General features: G+C 41.9%; 1 protein-coding gene across 5 annotated transcripts in view; it reads left to right on the top strand.

The window, feature by feature from the left end:
* The window catches only part of LOC111265522 (uncharacterized), a 126,324-nt gene that overhangs the window by 87,129 nt on the left and 21,011 nt on the right, over window positions 1–18,184 (top strand). The gene's annotated exons all lie outside the window — the stretch shown is intronic.

Here is an 18,184-nt window from a genome sequence, read left to right as displayed (position 1 = left end):
GTGAGGCCTTTGCGATTCAACGTGGGATATTGTTGTTCAATATATTGAAAGCGTAGCCCTCACTGAAGAAATGACGGAGACGACACAATTATACGTTGTACTTTACCCCATCCTAACTTTTCCTGATTCTCAAAATTTCCATGTAAAGAAACACTTCCGGGGATAACCAAGTGCTAAACTGATAAGGATTAGTAATGCTGTGAGTACATTCCTGAGCTCGACTGATTAAGCAGTCTGTTATCAAGGAACGCTCGTCTTTACACAGTTTCTGTTAATGGAAGTCAACATCTCTCGTCTAGCCACCTGTTTTTTGTTGCGAAAGTACATACGCGTATATTTTCTCTCTGCACAAAAAGAAATAGGTGTTCAAGACGAGCTAGTTGCGTCTACTATAGATCTAGCTTTTTTTTTTTTACCTAGGTAGTTGTTGCTTTAGCTATTGGGCACTTTATGGCAAGGTTTTGATATTATCAGGAAAAGTATCCTCTTTAGGCACACATACCTATATGTACCGTATTCAAATGCATCCAGAACGTTGTCATCTCGTAATTATTATCTGTGCTACGGGAAGTGTCACTTTTTGTTAGGCTTTGCTATATATTATGTTTTTTTTTTTGTTTCTTTCTTTATAGTAGACTTAAAAACAATTGGGAATGTCCATTATTTCAGTAAGCCCGTCCTTTCTCAACTCCTCTTCGCTGTCATTATTCAGTTTGAATTCAGTCATCAGAGCCGAGAGGTGACGTAAAGATCCACAGAGCGCGTTTGTATCGTAATTTCATTCATAGAACGATATCATTCTACAGCCAACGAGCGAGTTACGGGCAGCGAATTGCGCTGCCACTCAAAAACAATATTTATACGACCCATATATCTGCCTCTTACGGCACTCCTGCTAGCCTACCGACACTCGTATACTTTAAGGAAACGCATATAGTTTGCGCGGATCCATTAATCAACGCTAGCAAAGCTATAACCGACTAAACGATGAGATTTACGCTTCTATTACAATGGGTAGACCGACACAAAATATTTATTTCCCCCCATTTACCAGTGATGCCTTCCGTTTATATGTTTCTTTCCTATTGCAAGGATAGGCGTGAAGCCTGTGTCGCATTTGACTATGGCGTCGCGGTGATCCTGAGCTAGAATGCTAGCTATAGTTAGCTAGTAAAAATACTGCTCTTTGTAATGGCAGTGATTAAACAACAAATTAGTCACGAATAGGTGCGTGCCGATAGGGTGAAGTATTTAGCTATTGGCGTATTTCGGTATTCGCTGTGGACAAACCGGTCGTAGAAGAACCTGGTATTAATAGAAGACAAACGATGACCGCTTTACCGATAAAATGGGTTGGAGAACGTTTACGAGTGTTTGTCGTTTTTGCCGTTGTTAATTATTTACTTATTAGTACACTTCTATTTATATTATCATTAATTATACTACTACTGGTTGTTGTACATGCAGTTAACTACAAGCACACGGCTGTCTTCGTGCCGTAATTTGTAAACATGTTTGTCTATTAGCAATGGATGAGGACAAATATTTGCTACTGTTAAGTCTCCTGTCCGTACCTGCTTACGTCTATATAGAAACTCTATTGCTTCGACTACAAATTACTACTATATTAATTGCTGGTTTAAGCATCCCTGAGAAAAAGTAAGACAGTTGGGCGGGAGGTAGGTGCTATAGCTAGTGCTATTTCACTGCTGTTTTCTAATTCCCCTGGGGTTCCTGATTGAACAGGAGGGAAGGGGGAGCAAAACATTTTCTCTCGGAATAAAAGCATTATGATGCTAAACACACGCAGTCTACCTGCGTTTGCTTGTCATGGACAGTGACGGTGAGGTGCGGATAGTATCATGAAGACCACACGATGAACGCGTGATGAAGTAGCATGTTAAAACAATCACTGTTACGGGCACTGGTATATGATGACAGTAGTATATGGCCCTCAACTAACTAATCTTCACATCCCCAATTCATAGAAAGTCAGTGTAAATGTGTGTAATTTGGTGGCTGGCTGATTTTGCTACTGTTGCTGATAGGACAGTGTTTCGTCGATTGAAGTTGTCAATGACATCTCGTTGGGCCGGAAATTGCATGTTTTCAAAATAGAAACCACCAATGATGATGACGATGAGATGCCGATAAAACCTCATAGAACGTATTATCATCATTACTAGACGTCCTCTAATTCAGTATCAAGACTCGTACGTTGTCAAGTTGAAAAGGTAAACGAATGAACGTATACTCGGCATATAAGACAATAATGCAGTTCAGTGCAGGGCTCGTTGTAAATATAACTTGGGATTTGCTAACGGATAGATGAGCGCCTCTTTCCGTTGAAGGGTCAGTTCTAGCTTTTATCGTTAAGTTACATTTTTCAGGTCTGGCAGATCTCTTTGCCATTTGTGACTTGTGTTGAAGTTAAATTCATTAGGTGCGCATCTCTTGGGCTATGAATTTTTGTTGACGTTATAGTAGACAAAAGAAAATGACTTGGGACACATTTTCAAGCAAACAACGCCAGAACGATATCCAAAGTGTGTTTAGGCATCCCAAAATATTAAAACTGCCCCAACTGATATAAATAGGTACATATTATTTACCCAGCAGTAAATAAGATTGCTTAGTCACATAATACACTGAAAAGATATACATAAAAACATTAACTAAGATACTTGTGTAGAGTTGCATAAATTATAAGAATAAACAAGTATTACCACTTCGACAAATCGGACTTCAATATTAGGGTATTCGTCTAGTATTCATCTGGGTACGGCCTGCTTGCCAAACCCAACCTGGTAGGCAAAGGTTTTCAGAGGTGTTCGCTTGAAGGGCGTAAAAATTATTCCAGTGGATTTCCCCGCATTAGAGTTTCGCGAGCCATCTACGTTTACCTTATTTCTGCCTAGCCTCAACTACGTATGGCCACAAGGTAGACCGTGCAATCTGGTCTTCTTCCCTCTTTTTCTATTTTCCTTGTTTTACACCTTTTTTCCGTTTAGGAGATGAGCATCTTCGAGACAATGTCTTTTGCTGTTAGCTCGTAGACGAGGGCATATGCCTGATTTTCCCAGGCTTCTCACGATACGTCACATCTTGTAACCCTATTGTGAGAAGCCCGAAGACCTCGTCAGTTTTGCTCGACTCAGTACATCGTGTACATTTGTCTACTACTATGAAACTTCCACCCTACTAGGGTGGGTAGACCTAGGGTCCCGTTTCCTCGGGCCTTGGTCTAGAACCGATCCGAATAAGCGTCTGCATTTTGCTAACTTGTCCCTTTGTTTTATTTACAAATACGGGACTGACTCTGACGTCGGCAGTAGAAATCGCTTGGCCAGGCTGCTCGGAAGCGTTCGGGAATCCAGGCGGGAAGCTTACTTTTTTGGGGGGACGGGGGGGATAAGTTTTGTCTTATTGTGAACACGAATTTTTTTCCTGTTGCTATATGGCTCTTCTGAGCGTCTTTTTTTCGGGGATTTGACCCAATATCGATCATTATGGAATGGCAACAGCACTCTTTATTGGCGTTCTGCAAGCCGCAACAACACCACTTGTGTTTCCTGTAGCCGGCGCTAGTACTGCATTGCTATATTATAGTAGTGAGCGTAATTGCAACAGTGACGGGTGTGTGTGGCGGTAGAAATTATGTGGGTTTTATTCTTCCTTCTCGTTGACGCGGCGCTAACGCTTCGTTGAGGTTTAAACGTGTCGTCGCACCGGGGGTTCAAAAATTAAAGCCTTAGCCAGCAGCGCTCGTCAAAGCAACCGAGCGATGAACGAAAAACCGACTCCCGATTTTTTCCCTGGCTAGTCTACCCCCGCTTCTCGCCTGGGTTCGGTACGAAGATCTATCCCATGAGACATACTAACAAAACCAAAAACATGATGACGCGACGAAAAAGAAGATTGAAAGTAATCATAATAATAGCAGTGATAATAAAGTATCAACGTCAAATTAGCTGGTGGCCGAATTTTGACGCGGGTTGTTTGATTGTTATTGGCATCTATACACTCGAACGTGGTCAGTATATGTCTCTTTTGTATGTACGTTGGCATGTTAAATTCGTATGGTCACTTTAAGCTATCGGCGTATTGTGTTCGTGTCCGTATTTGTTTGCTACGCCTAGTAACTATGGCGCTGGGTGCATGCGGCGGCCATTTTATGCTCGTTACTGTGTGTAGCAATACCTGTTGCAGTTGTTGGATGTCTCGTGTTGATTTATTGGTTTAATTTGTTCGATACTGTCTTTGGCTACCTGAATAAGATTAACACTACAGCCTAAACAACAACAACAACAGATACGATAACAATAAAAACAGCGGCAGCGAGAGTGGATCACAGTTTTTTTGTGCACAGTGTTCGATGCTTCTACGGAGAGTTACAGAAGCGGCACTGGCCGCAGGACACGTATTAGCGCAATCGTCGTTTGGGATCAAGAGCCTATGGGACCAGGGATCGACAGGCGAGTGGGCAAATGGGTTTTCACAATTGTCATTTTTAATGTCGCTATTCCGTTACCTACCCCCAGCACTGGAGCAGGACATGGAGGAGTATGGCGTCTGATATCCAGCAGCAATTGCTTCTGCCATTCAAAGACAGTGATGGTGGGAACGTGTCAATTTGTCCACTCGGTTGTCACATTGTTGGGTCTTTCAATCCAGCCCAATTTCGCCACATGATAAAGCTAGGAATAAATAGTCGGTCAATACGTTTATGATATCGAGCTGCTGTGCCGATGCTCAATGTTACGCGGTCAGGCCATTAGTCATTTTTGGCTTGATTCTATGTGCTGTAGCAATAACATAACAGAATTTGGCCAAAACTTTATCCCTTATTGTGTTTGGGTCTTAATAATTAAGCTAGAGCAGCACCCACAATCTGCGGACGGTAGTTGTTCACTGGCGTATAGCTCTGTGTGTTTGTGTTGCAAGCCAACTGATAAGCGCCAGCTGATCGCCGAAAGCCGAAATTAAACCGCAAAACGATCCGCCTTGCGATGAAGTCGTATATCTGCTTGTTACCTGAGCTTCTACATTGTCCTGGCCATGTGTAGCCACCTACAGCGATGATATGTAACCGCCTACAAGGCGATGCGTATTGCAACTATATTCTTGAAGATTATTCTCACGATACCAAGTTGCTTGTATTCTAGCGATAACCGTTGCGTATTTGTGAATGAATTTCGATCAACAGATAGCGAGACAAGGAACGCCACGAGGTGAAGAAAAGGGCCCATGCAGGAGATAATGATTGACAGATCGGTGGACGCTTGTGAGAATTTACAGGATTGTCAATAGTCCTTAATATATACAGAAAACCGAAAAAAAAGCAAAACTACTTTTCTACTGGAAAATAATATGGATTTACCACGGGCCTTCGTTTTGTAACTTGTATTTTTGTTGTAATAGCAATAGAAAGACCTATGCGCTTTGCTTGTGGTCGCAATATACGCAGTATGATTGAAAAAAAAGTTCATCTGCACTAGCTGGTCCGTAATCTGTGAAGGTAACTGGATCAAATAGATCCCCCTAGCTGATTATATTCGATTAAATTTTGCTCTACATTCAGGTAAAAACAGTAGTACTCCGTTGAATCTTAATCAACGCAGGAACTAACGTAGAACGAATCTAGACCGACTGCGCGAATGGATTCCGACTCTGACCATATGCTACGAAGGTACTACAAGGTTGATGTAAACGTCTGATACCAGTCTCGATACGAACAGATCTAACACAGTTACCGCTTTAGTGGCCGGTCGATGTTTCCGTTGTGAAGCATTAACGTTATTTTTATACATGAATGTCATCGGTGCATAAACTTTCGGCCATAACTGGCGTTCGTTTCCCGCTCGATTTACGATGTGTCACCATGCCTAGTAAGTCTGCGCATGCCTCAAGGTTGAAATGGCCCCCAAATAATTTATGTGGCAAATAGGCCCTATTGAGAAGGCTTATGGTCTTACGCATTCGAGCGAAGTGTAGCCGCTGTGTGATATTGAGCTTTGCCATGTGACGGTAATCTAATCTTTCAGTTTGACCCTATGCAGTTTTCTTTTGGCGCTGACTAAATGAAAAGATCATCTGATCAACAATGAAAAGTATAAACCAATCGTTCGTTGATAATGATAGGGATCTACAAAAAGAAAACCTCATACGAAATCGCTGGATCTTTTTGTGGTGTTCCGGAACCGGATATCGTTGGTAGTTCCGATATGACTACACCGTAGATTGATGGCGACGATGATGATCATGAAAAATCCTCATCTTGTGCTCTGAAGTACTTTTTTTTTGTCACGCATACCGGAACAGGATGGAGCGCAAGATAAAGGGGGCCAGGGAGATCGATTCGAGTGCAACACATAAAACCAAACGACTCGAGAGTGTCGCTAAATGGTGAAAAGAGGCTTCTGGTAAAGGTGTTTTTTTTACTTTAGAGAATGGCCTGAGATCAAATGCCTTGCCAGTTGTGCCTGTTCGGAAACAGCCTTTGCGAGTGGTATAATGTTATGATAAACATATGCTGTAACATCATCAAAAAGATGCAGAAGAAAACGGCTAGAGGACACGTAAAGCAAGACAACTAGTTGGGAAGTTTAAAAAAACTCATCGAAGAAAAGGTTACGCATTAATGAAAAAGCTTGTTGTTATTTTATTCTGTTGTTGCTCGGTGTTGACTGTTGAGGCAGAGCTTGGAACGGATGACGTCGAAAATGACGGCCTAACCGTTTAGATTGAAGTACAAAAGGACTGTTGCAGGTTTATATGTATATGATACGCAATGCGCGCTTTTTATGAAAGTGAATTCTAGGGAATATCTCGCAGACTTTTGTTAAATTCAAATAACTGCCTGACAGATACACAGCCTGTTTCAAAGGGTGGATTTAAATAGCCGGTATTGTCGAATATCCACCTCCAATAAAGAGTTGCACATTTATAGTGAATAAATAATCTTGTCTATTAACGTGCACATTGCACGTAATTCTGCTGAAGATCCCACGCGCATCATGTACGATCTTTTGTTATTGTTTCGTTCTTTTCCACGTCGTTCTTCTTTTAACTGTTCTTTTGTATTGGCGGATCCTCGCTCAGATTACACTACTCAGTTATTTCCGTCCTCTCATTTAATTAGCATAAACACATAACTATGGTATAAGACCTCGGGAACCTTTCTACAGTTGTTCTCGTTCCAAATTGGCACGCAATTTCTGGTATTTCTCTCAACATTGCACTTTGTTGCATTCTCTTCACGCAACGCCACCTCAATAGACAGCTCCCTATAGCAGGCTGCTAGTTACCTGTGTTATGCATGCTCATGCAACAACATGTGGGGTTCGCTATGTCCCTAAGTGACGGGCATTCTCTGAGGCGCTTTGAAGCCGCCTGCGTCACTGCAGTACGTAGAAGTTGCATGTTTCACTGGTTGGCTTACTGGCTAACCAACAAAGATCGTTCCGTTCGGAGGAGCACCTGCAGCCATAAGCACATTACTAGACTGTAATTCATAACACCATTAATGTACGTAAGTGAACGTACATGTGTGCTATTATGAAATTAAGATGATTAACTCTTCCATTCTGTAGCCGTTTGTTTTTGGTTAGTCCTCAGTTAGTTGCTATGGGCTCTGCTAAGAAGGATCTGTATGAAGAGAACTAATGCTAAAGGCCTTTTTCAATCTTGGAAGCTACCAAACAATCTAACATTCACGTTGCAGTGCGGATCAATATTGGTAGACAAAGATGGCCTCATTAATAATCGGACGATGGTACTAAGGTGACGTCTACGAAAACGATCACCACATGATCAAACGAAATTTTTTTCCATTGATTGGACCTAATAGGGGACCTGATGATACTGCAGTTCCGGTCGCAAGGCATGTATGTGTACGGTGTACTACATATGCAAATTATGAACGACAAATTGGGAATTAGCGAAGTTACAAACCATTGAGCAATCTCTGTATGGAGCACCTATAGCAACGAACTTCATTGCTCAGATGTTTCCAGATGAGAGGATGATACCAGGAACCGCTGAATACTATATCATTTATTTACGCTCATAGCCGTTTTCATTGCAGATGGCTTTATTTTCGGGCAATTAGCACAGTAACTCCTCCTAAACCTATTAAGTTCATGAATGATCTCTTCTGCTTTGCGTTGCGTGTCTTTTAAACATAATGTGGGGGAAATGTTCAATCATCGTACTTGGCTACAGCAGAAGCAGTAGCAGCAGCAGTAGACGATCTAATACTTAGCAAAATTCGTTTTCTGGCAACTTGCGATCCACTGTCCCCCTTTCTCCGTACCCCCCCCCCTCCTCTCTCTCCTTCTCTGAGGATGTCACGTTGTCTAGTTTGTCTTCTGCTGTTACGCAACCGGCACACATTCTGTTCCAGAAAAAGCGACCGTTGTACACGATTTTAGTACCAAACAAAAAGTATATCGCTAGCAGGGTAGATCAGCGCTTATAGTGCTAGGTGGCCTGGGTTCGTTCTAGGGCCGGTTACGAAAGACACGTTCGAAATCGAACGTAGACACACGGTTTGTTTTCTGATGTTAAGGGCCGTCAGTCGTCCAAAACAATGCCCTAGCACCAGCACGGCAGGTAAAATCCGCGACACTGGTTCAGTAATAGTGCGAATGTGTTTCTAACTTTGCCCCGCCATTGTTGCGTTCGTGGTCATCATCAATGTGCCAAGCAACCACTGGCGAGGAATCAGCGGCTTCGGCACATCTGCGATTTCTTTTCCTTCGAGTAAGCCCTTTCTTGGTCGGTGTTGGCGCCGGTCGATGTACCCTTACTGACTGTTACAGCGGCATAAACTGCAGCAATAAAGAAGGCGGTCGCCATTTTCGTTGTCGGCGTCATGTCATCGTTCCGCTGGGCTGCTACAAAAGAGTAAGTGGGATCGAATCGAGAAAGGATGTCGCATTTATTCTGTCTAGCAATAATGGCTGCAGTTGTTGTGGCCGTTTGGAATGGAAAAGTCGATTGGTTCAACAGGTCTTTCTGGCGTTCCGGTTTCAAACAGATGCTATAACAGTAACATCGGCGATGGCGGTTGTAGCAGAAACGATGAAAATGTGGGCGTCAATGTAAGCCAGCAAAGACATAGGACCCGAGCTTTGTCGGGAATACTGATAAAAGAGCCAGCCATAAGTTGGCACCCGATAAATGGCGGGCGTTGGTGTAAATGAGGAATTAATCGGTAGAAGGAAACCATTCCCATTAAACCATTGTATGATTGTGATTCACTGGCTGGGGGGGAAGGACTCGACCGTTTGGGTCGGCACAGGGACGATTAATTTTTGGTGGGCAGTTGATCGACGCGAAAAACGTGAAGAAAGTCGGCCAATGCCGTTCTTTGGATGAACATTACGGCCGTTGAGGATGGTCAATCACCAGCTTTTCTAGGACGTAACTCCGCTTTCATCCTCGATGATGCTCGAATGGGATTATCGAGATGGGCGCTTCCCGATGTCCATATTAGCCATAAATGGCTACTTGGTCTGGCAATTGAGGCCTTTTTGCCCTGAGTGGACACGGTATGTGGCTGGTTTGCTACGAGTGATGGTGGTGGTAATTCAAGTCTACGCTATTACAAGGAGAACTGAATACTATCTACGTAGTGTGTCTGTGTGTTATTCCTACCGAGATATTGTAATGGCTAGTCAGTTTATTTCGGTGTACATCGTTCTTCTCGCGTAACAGAATATTTTTAGGGAAAAATATTAGTCTTACATTGAGCACCATTTCTTTTTGCCGATCAGCGAGAGGTTCGGCGAAACTGTTCCCCCCTTTCAAGAGGGTGCTTACGGGTGGAGGTTGTACAGATACATTCTATAATTTATTTGTAGAATATACCTGCAAGTTCAAAATACGTGTCCAAGCAAGTATGCTTGATCGTATGTACCGCAATTCGTTTGACTGCTATAAATATAGCTGATAAATTGAAAAACGGAAATTGCAGTTGGAACAAAAATCATTAATCATAATTACTAAGTCAGACTCACGCGCAATTCCCCCGTAGGCTTGGGCCCAGGATAGCGTAGATAGAAGGAAGTCCTCCTCCTGGATTAGAGCAATGTTTTTCGGTAAGCACTCGTCGTTTGACGTGGCGCGAATTTTTGGTCTGGCTTAGCGGGTGAATTATTTCTATGCTTATCTATTCGTTCAGTTATTAATAGTGCGACTATTTCGCGTTGAAAATATTAGTATATGTTCGTATTTGAATTAAGAACTACGTTATTAGTCATTGTATATAATAATGTGTTACCATGAGTTTCATTGCTTTGCGGGTGAAGGTTGTACCAGAAACTGTTTAGCAGACGATTTTTTCTACTCGTTTTGTTGTGGCTATTTTCTTTCGAGTACAATATTGTAACTAGACTAATGATTTGTACCTATAAATGATGCAATGCCATTAAGTAAAGATCGTTCGAATCCGTTTGGGTCGTGTCCAGCTACACACAGAATTAACTTGGACAAGCATTCAACGCTGAAATTTCGAGCGGCCTTTTTTTTTATTTCATCATCAGTCAATGTATTTACGGTCGCCTATTCCCCTTTAACTTTAAATGTCTAAAGTAGACATTTATGTTGATGGAAGGAGGAAAGCGACCAAATGTATAAGCAAATGAAAAAAACGGAAATTCGACCTGACCAAAAGGCTTTATCGTCGAAGGAAACGCGTGTTGATTGACTCTATGAGTATCTAAACGTATGGAATCACGTTACGTTCGGTAAGATTGTAATTTAGGAACGGTACTTCTGCATACCTTACGGAAATACGACTTCAGAGCGATTCGGCCTTGACCTAGGTGGAGTTGCTGCATGCGCAAAATTTCAGCCAGAAGATGAACCGTTGCCGAAATTCAATTTCATCTAAGTTGACTATTGGATTTGTCATAAACATTTCTATAGTCTATTCTCTTTTTAGATTTATGGAATTAATCATGGTAATTCAAGAGCGCGCGAACTGTCTTTGTTTTGTCAGTGTCGGACGAACTTTTTTTTTTGGTGTGACAAGTCGTCTCCCGCTACTATCGCGTTTGCGTGTACAGTTGATGATATCGTTGACAGTAACCACTGGTGGCTTTAGTAACACCGATAGCACGATCACAGTTAGAAGTTTGTTATAACAAACAATACCTTGTATGCCTATTTGTAAGTGCAGTCTTGGGTCTAAGCGTGTTTGTTGGGTAACACTCCGCTGTCCGCTGTAGGATTCGGACGAGCAAGAATCACCATTCTTCAAGATATGATTGGAAGTTCAACACCCCCGTGTTATCGATGGACAAAACGTGGATCACAAGTATGTCTAGCGATACGAATGCAAACGAAGGTCCACTTTCGTTATTGCTCCTATAGGTTATTGCGTCATTGCATATTTTCAAATGTAACATTTCGTTGTAATCCATTCTTATTGTTTAAACATAAAATGCATAGTTTGAATGAGTCTATATTTTATATAGAGTACATATAATATTATCGTTTAGGGTATCGTGACAACTTAAGCTGCGGCCTTATTGAGTGCAGTCAAAAATAATCACAAGGTTAATTCTTCGTTTACCGTATCCACTAACTATATGGCCTTAACTCCTGTGGAATGATCACACCGCTTTGCGTCTACTAGAAGTAGGAAAAGTCAGGCATGAGCCAGTCTGTTGGCCTGTGGCTGATTCCTATAGGGCTCTGACGGTACGTTGGATTTCACGCTAATAGTCCAGGGTATTACTACTCATGATGACGATTTACCCGTGCGTCATCCGCAGCTCTGCTTGGGATGAAATTTCCGATCTTTTTTATTATTATTAGCATATGACCATTAACAAATCGACTTAGGATTTATTTTCCAGGGGATACATGTGCTCTGGTGTCGTATCCTGTCTGAGAACTGGAAAAGAACTAACTAACTCCCACTATCGAATATGCTTTGATCTTCCAACCAGCGGAAGACTGGCATGCAGGTATGGAGTGTCGAACAGAAACTGGCATACTTTGTGAGCGCTATGCGAAAAGCATATGTTTGTGATTCCCTCACAGTTTCTCGCCCCATCGATGTACCTCTTGCCAGTTACGCTGCGTTCGATGTATGGCTTGTTTTTCATCTTTCCTGCATATTATAATTCCTGAGGTTCTGATTGATTGGCCTCCTATTGTAACTATTAAGAGCGGGCAAAACAGGAGGACTGGAAAATGTTTCTGAAGATATATTGAGTATGTTGTATGGAGGTGCCCTGCAATCACAATGCTATTGAAAGTTGTTAACAAGATGAGGTCTTGAAAGGAACTCTAGGTCAATATCGTTTTGTGTGTATCAGCGTGATTGTATAATTACAAAGAGTTAGAATATATTCGCTCGAGAGTTTGTAGATTTGTAATCCAGCGGTTTGACAGTAGAATGTTATCCTTTAATGTTTAACGGGAGTTAACTCTGATCTAGCGTAGCGGCCTCAACCAGATCGCGTAATTCCATGATGGGATCAAGCACCGAAATACTATCATACGTTTATTAACGGCCCTACCAGTCACATGAGAATGGGTGCATTTGGCCAAACTTCAAAGAGAAATCAGATCTACGCTTTCTGTTGGGTATTTAGAGGGGAAACGCAGATATCTAGAGCTCTTTGATTCTAGTCACCATGATAGTGAACGATTCAGACCGTACACATACGATCGTATGTGAGATTCGGATATTATTATTAATTACCTTGTGTTAAATTTGTACAATAAGCTTCACTTGAGTGAAGCGAACGACTAGAAGTGAGAAAGGTTCAAAAACGGGAATAGGAACAATTCATGATCTTGATGTGCCAATCATGTATGAATACTTTTTCTAACAGTAATAAACGAAGATCGTAATATGATATAGCAAATATGGTAATAACATCTCAAATTTACAATATTAAATGGCTTCTCACCTTCATAATAGCGATCGAGTAATAAGCAGCTATAAATTGGGTTGTTTTTATATGGTCGCCTTAACTATGGTGTATGTTGTTTGTGACACACGACGCTATCCGTCTACTATTATTGTGGGGAGTTTCTCTAAACTCCTAAACTAGAGCCGGCAATATGCATGGAAATAGCAGGATGTGTCGATGAAGATAAACGATGAATCTTCGCAAATGGGATTATCTAGGGCATGGGGATAGACATACGGCAACGGCATCTGTCCCAAACTAGAACTGAATAATAATAATAATAAAAGTCCTAGTGTCCTGCACATGTGGCATGCAGGTCTATGCGTCTAAATATAGGAGAAATTTTGCCGCAAACGTAGAATGGACATCAACCGAACAAACAAAACTTCCCATATTCACCTAATAAGTTCCACACGAAAGGTTTGAACTGAATCGCGGTCAATTGAATGTATCGAAGTCTCTTTACAATATCAAATAGTAGCTATTTCTGAGGAGTATTTATTGCTTCAAATAAGATGTATTGTCTCTAAGGAAAGATGGCGGCTCTTCGAACCTGCTTAACCATTTGAAACACTTTGGTACAACAAGCTACTCGCGAAGATTTGTTAGCTTTGACATTACATATACATAATTGTATTTGATGTAGGAAAAGATAGAAAGACGTATAGCTTTTGTGCTAAAGTGGTGCAAATATCCGCGTTACTTCGCGCCATTTCCGGACGTATCGGTCATGATTTTGCTGTTACAACGAATTCGAAATTAATCCTTGAGCCAAAAAAAAAGTAAGCAAAAGTACATATCTTTCTGAATCCTTTCGGAGTCGTCCTGCAATGAGCTGTAAATTTTGAATAGGGCAGTGCTACAAATTAGTCGCCTCTTTCACGCTGACCCACATTGTCAAGCCCAAAATAATTCACATCATGAACGCTAGATAAAAGTCAGCAGCTCCACGATTTATAATATATTTTATAAAGGAGAAAGGCTCTATCGGAGTGGTCGATCAATTGCTTCGTCTTTCGTTTGCTACGGTTCTCTCTGCAGACTTGCCTAGACATCTCAGTTGGCTTCAGAACGGAATCTGACCGACGATCAAGGGGGGCCGAGCACCTAAATCGAGTAACGTTTACTAGCTTCACTACTTCATATCTCTGTGCTTTGCCCCCGTCGTTATGGTTGCTACCACTCAAGTGAAGGGTGCCTACGGCAGTTACGACCGCTGTTATTAGAATAATCAGGAGGGCAATTTCGTGGTCAAGGTCGTTCCACGTACTTGCCTTGATTGACCGGACTTTATGAAAACAGATTTGGTATTTGCGCCACTGGTGGCGGCGGCGGCGGCTCACTAGATGGTCCATTCCTCCGTCACTATCCTTTCATGCATGGATTTTTGTCGGTAGCTATAGCTTCGCGTTAAATGCCCGCTCTCGATCAACGCAGTGATAATGGATAACCGGATGCAGTTAGAGATAGCTACGATGACACGGTGATTTTGCGCTGTCCTCGCGAGAAAAACCGCAGGGCAGGGATTCTACATAATATCTGAGTATTACACGTGTTATGGTAACAATAATGAATGCTTGGGCTAAACGTGAGCACGGTAACAATACCGTTGCCGTTCTATGCACTATGTGACGCCGTTTCGCGTGACGATGATGGCGGCGCGTTTTAATGACGACATCTGGAGCAAAGGAAATCAAGAAAACTGCTATTGGAACTTGGCAGGATGTGGTTAGCTTTCTGCTAAACTTTAATTCATTGGATCGCTTGTAGGTCCGTTCAGTTCTATCGTGAATCTATCGTAAGGCTGATAGGTCGATGGCGGATATGTTTAGTTGCAAACAGGCGCGATATTCTGTCTAACTTAATAGTAACGGTACGATGTGCACTTTTCGATCGTCGACGATGTTACATGTGGCAACAGTAAAAAAAAAAAGCTGGAGAGACGTTACCGCATACAGACCTGATTCTGCTATTATAGAGAGCGATTTTCCAATTTTAATTTCCAGGTACTTGATCCGTGCTCCGATCTTTCGCGTGTGTCATCGGTGTGGACCGGCTAGCTATCCGGAATTGTTTCGATAGTTCGCTCTCGGGCAGCAGGATAAGAGTTAGCACATGCGGTTTTCGGCACTTATAAGAAAGAATTCAACGGGTGTTTCTTCAAATCGGCATATCAATAAGGATCTGAAGAAAAAGCTGTACATGCCACTTTAAGACGGCACTAAGGAGCTATGCTCGCAGTCGATACATGGCTGACCTCTGACTATTCATGAGCAAAACGTATGTGAGAAAAAAATGCGCATAGACTTTGCTGCCACAATATACGCCAAGTCAACGATCAGTATTCATTTAGACACAGAGGAATACAGGACGATAAAAGCGAGGCTTATAAGGTGTGCCTGTGTGTGGACGGGGAAATAGGACGTGCGCGAATGGTATGGCCAACCAGGTACTTACTTCTGCCAGAGTTAGAAAGGCCCAAACTCTCTCTTCGACCTTTCGCATTTGTTCCGGGCAGGGTCGAACGAGACGAACTGCTGACTGAATCGTCATTTAAATAAATTGCTAAACAAAGTGCTGCGTTTATAGCTAGTATAACGGTTCATTGCTATAAAAGTCCCGCCGCTAACGACAATTGACTTAAATGAAATGTCCTACATTGAAAATTATCCGAATTTCCATACGACCTTTTTTTTGTCCAGCATTCGCAGTGTTGTTTGTATACATTTAGGGTCAAAACTAGCCGTCAACTTTCCACTAAACCATGGATCATCTACAGTTGACAAAGTTCCAGTGGCAGGTTTTGTGAGAAGGTCAAAGCCTCGTGCAGAACGTTCAAGAAGTTAATGCCTAACTACCAGTTATATATAATATAACAGTACATAATCGTTTTGTTATCGAATTGTGACAATATTTCATGTACATATACGGTAATAGCGTTTCATACGTACATATAATGGAACCACAATTGTGTAACTTTAACGATGATCGTGCATTGTGTCTACGAATACAGAATCATTGGTTGAAAATCGGCAGGGCAGCAGTCGTCACTATCTCTTGTATGCGCATCTAACGTCCATTATTACTTCAAGTACCGTCGTTGTATTAGCAGATCGTAATTTTCTGATAGACTGCTTTCTGCTGCAGATGGTTTTCTGTTAAAGCATCTGCGACGTGAGTGGTGATCTATTGGGATCGTTAGCGCCGAAGTCTGGCTTGCTGGTTACCCCCGTCGTGTACCGCATCGACCTGTACACGTTCGTACCTTTATGGATGAATGATTAGATAAGGATGTATGTGTTTTCATGTATATTTGTGCAGGCTAGACGCCATTATGGATATGTGCGATGCACCATTGATGACTAATACTTCTCATTGGATGATTAAAGCATTGCCTTCGTACATGGAGTGTAGCAACCAGTGTTACATAACATTGATCGTACAATTATGATCAACTCGATTATCATGTAGTGATCAGCACAGCTGGCTTATTGTGCCCGATACCGCTTGTCCTGGCGCTGTCGAGGGCTGTTCAACCTCCCGCCCGCAAGTCTGTCGGGATCAGTGATGGTTAGCCCCGGGACAAGAACCACTTCCAGAGCTTTGCTATATCTGCTCGTTTCAAATCAAAAAGGTTACCAGCACCCAGAAAAAGGTATTCGTCGTTGCCCTCGTGACTACTAATGTAGCTACTGCTTCGCTTCCGTATGGCCCCCCATTCTCCAGCAACTCACGCATACAGATCCACGTTTACGTACACACGGATCCAAAATATTCTACCTTACAACCGCATTGTGCTAATTGTTATTGTACTAGGCCACATAACGGGCGATGCTCAATTATTCTGCAGGAGTGCAGTGCGTTTAGTCGGCTATTTTATCGAGGGTCACCGATCTGACAGCATTAGAAAGAACTGCTAGGGCTCAAACGATGAACAGTTTCAGGTATAACGAAGATCATTGTATAAGATAATTGGTCCGTAGAATAAACCTCACCATTCGTTGTATTGCAATCACAGAACCGTATAGCAACGAAAGAACATTGGAGATCTTCTTAACCCAAATGTAAACTAAATGTAAAATAAAGAAAAACTATTAGTATAATAATCTACTAAGGTTTGATTTCATGCAGTAGCAACGGCACGTGCGTGCACGCTTTCGCCAATTGAAGTAAGCCTACATTCCTTTACCTAGTGCTTAATATAATGTATAACATGGTTGTGATGTGGTGAACCAGATATAATAAAGGGCTTATTAGATTTCTTGGGTTTTCTACTTATTTAGTGGGTTGGCTTTCTATGATAGTAGCAAACTTCGATGCCATCTACATAGGGTACATACAGCAGTACGCATATACATAAGCAGAGTGTATACGTAAAGAAGCGATCAATAGGATCCCCTTATTCGCTACGACATTGTAGGCTGTGTGAAGATGCAATACACAATTTGTTCAAGTGGTGTTACCGGCCTCTCATCAGCGCATTGATTCGAGCAAAAGTCGAATGTTAAACAAATGCATGGGCCAATATGCACGTCAAGAAAGAACGAATACATCTAGAAAAGTCCATCGTATGAGTTCATTCTGTGAAGTGACTCTGAAGTAGCGTGGGAGGCCATCATAAGATTGAGAGCGAAGCTGAGTCAATAAGAATACATCGATACAGTATAGGCGAGACATTAAGAAGGCATTATCGTACAAAATGGTAATACAACATAAAAGATCATTATCGGATACTTGGCCGTTCGACCGATAAAATAAAATAGGCAGCGTCTCTACCTTCAGTAAATTCTGCCATACACACCTGTGGTATCCATAATATAGTGCAGCTGCAAGGCTAAACGCCATATCTGCCTCGTTCTCTGAATTGTTACGCAACGGCGCCATTACTGTTGATAGTTTTGAATGGAAATGACGGTCGGCTGGGTATCGTGGTGGTGATAAAGTATTGTAGTAGTACTCAACGTCCACTACGTGTGCGTCTTCCGGTTATCCCAATGGATTAGATATTGTCATTTTGTGTGTGCTGCCGACGAATGGGGTTGCTGGACGTTTCAAATAGAAAAAAAAAGACTTGCGAATATGCAAACCCGATATATTATAGATAGATAAACATATATACATATATATAGGAGAAACGTAAACATTGGAAGCAAAACAAAGAGAACTTTGAATAGATAAGAAAATGATGCTGTGAGTGAAGTATGGCATAAACGACAATGTTTAGAAGGGCATTTGGTAAATACGACATC

The sequence above is a fragment of the Varroa jacobsoni genome, unplaced genomic scaffold (assembly GCF_002532875.2).
Source record: "Varroa jacobsoni isolate VJ856 unplaced genomic scaffold, vjacob_1.0 scaffold_979, whole genome shotgun sequence".
In the NCBI taxonomy this organism is placed as follows: domain Eukaryota; kingdom Metazoa; phylum Arthropoda; class Arachnida; order Mesostigmata; family Varroidae; genus Varroa; species Varroa jacobsoni.
Note: the sequence above shows the minus strand (reverse complement) of the source record. Positions and strands in the feature narration are given on the sequence as shown.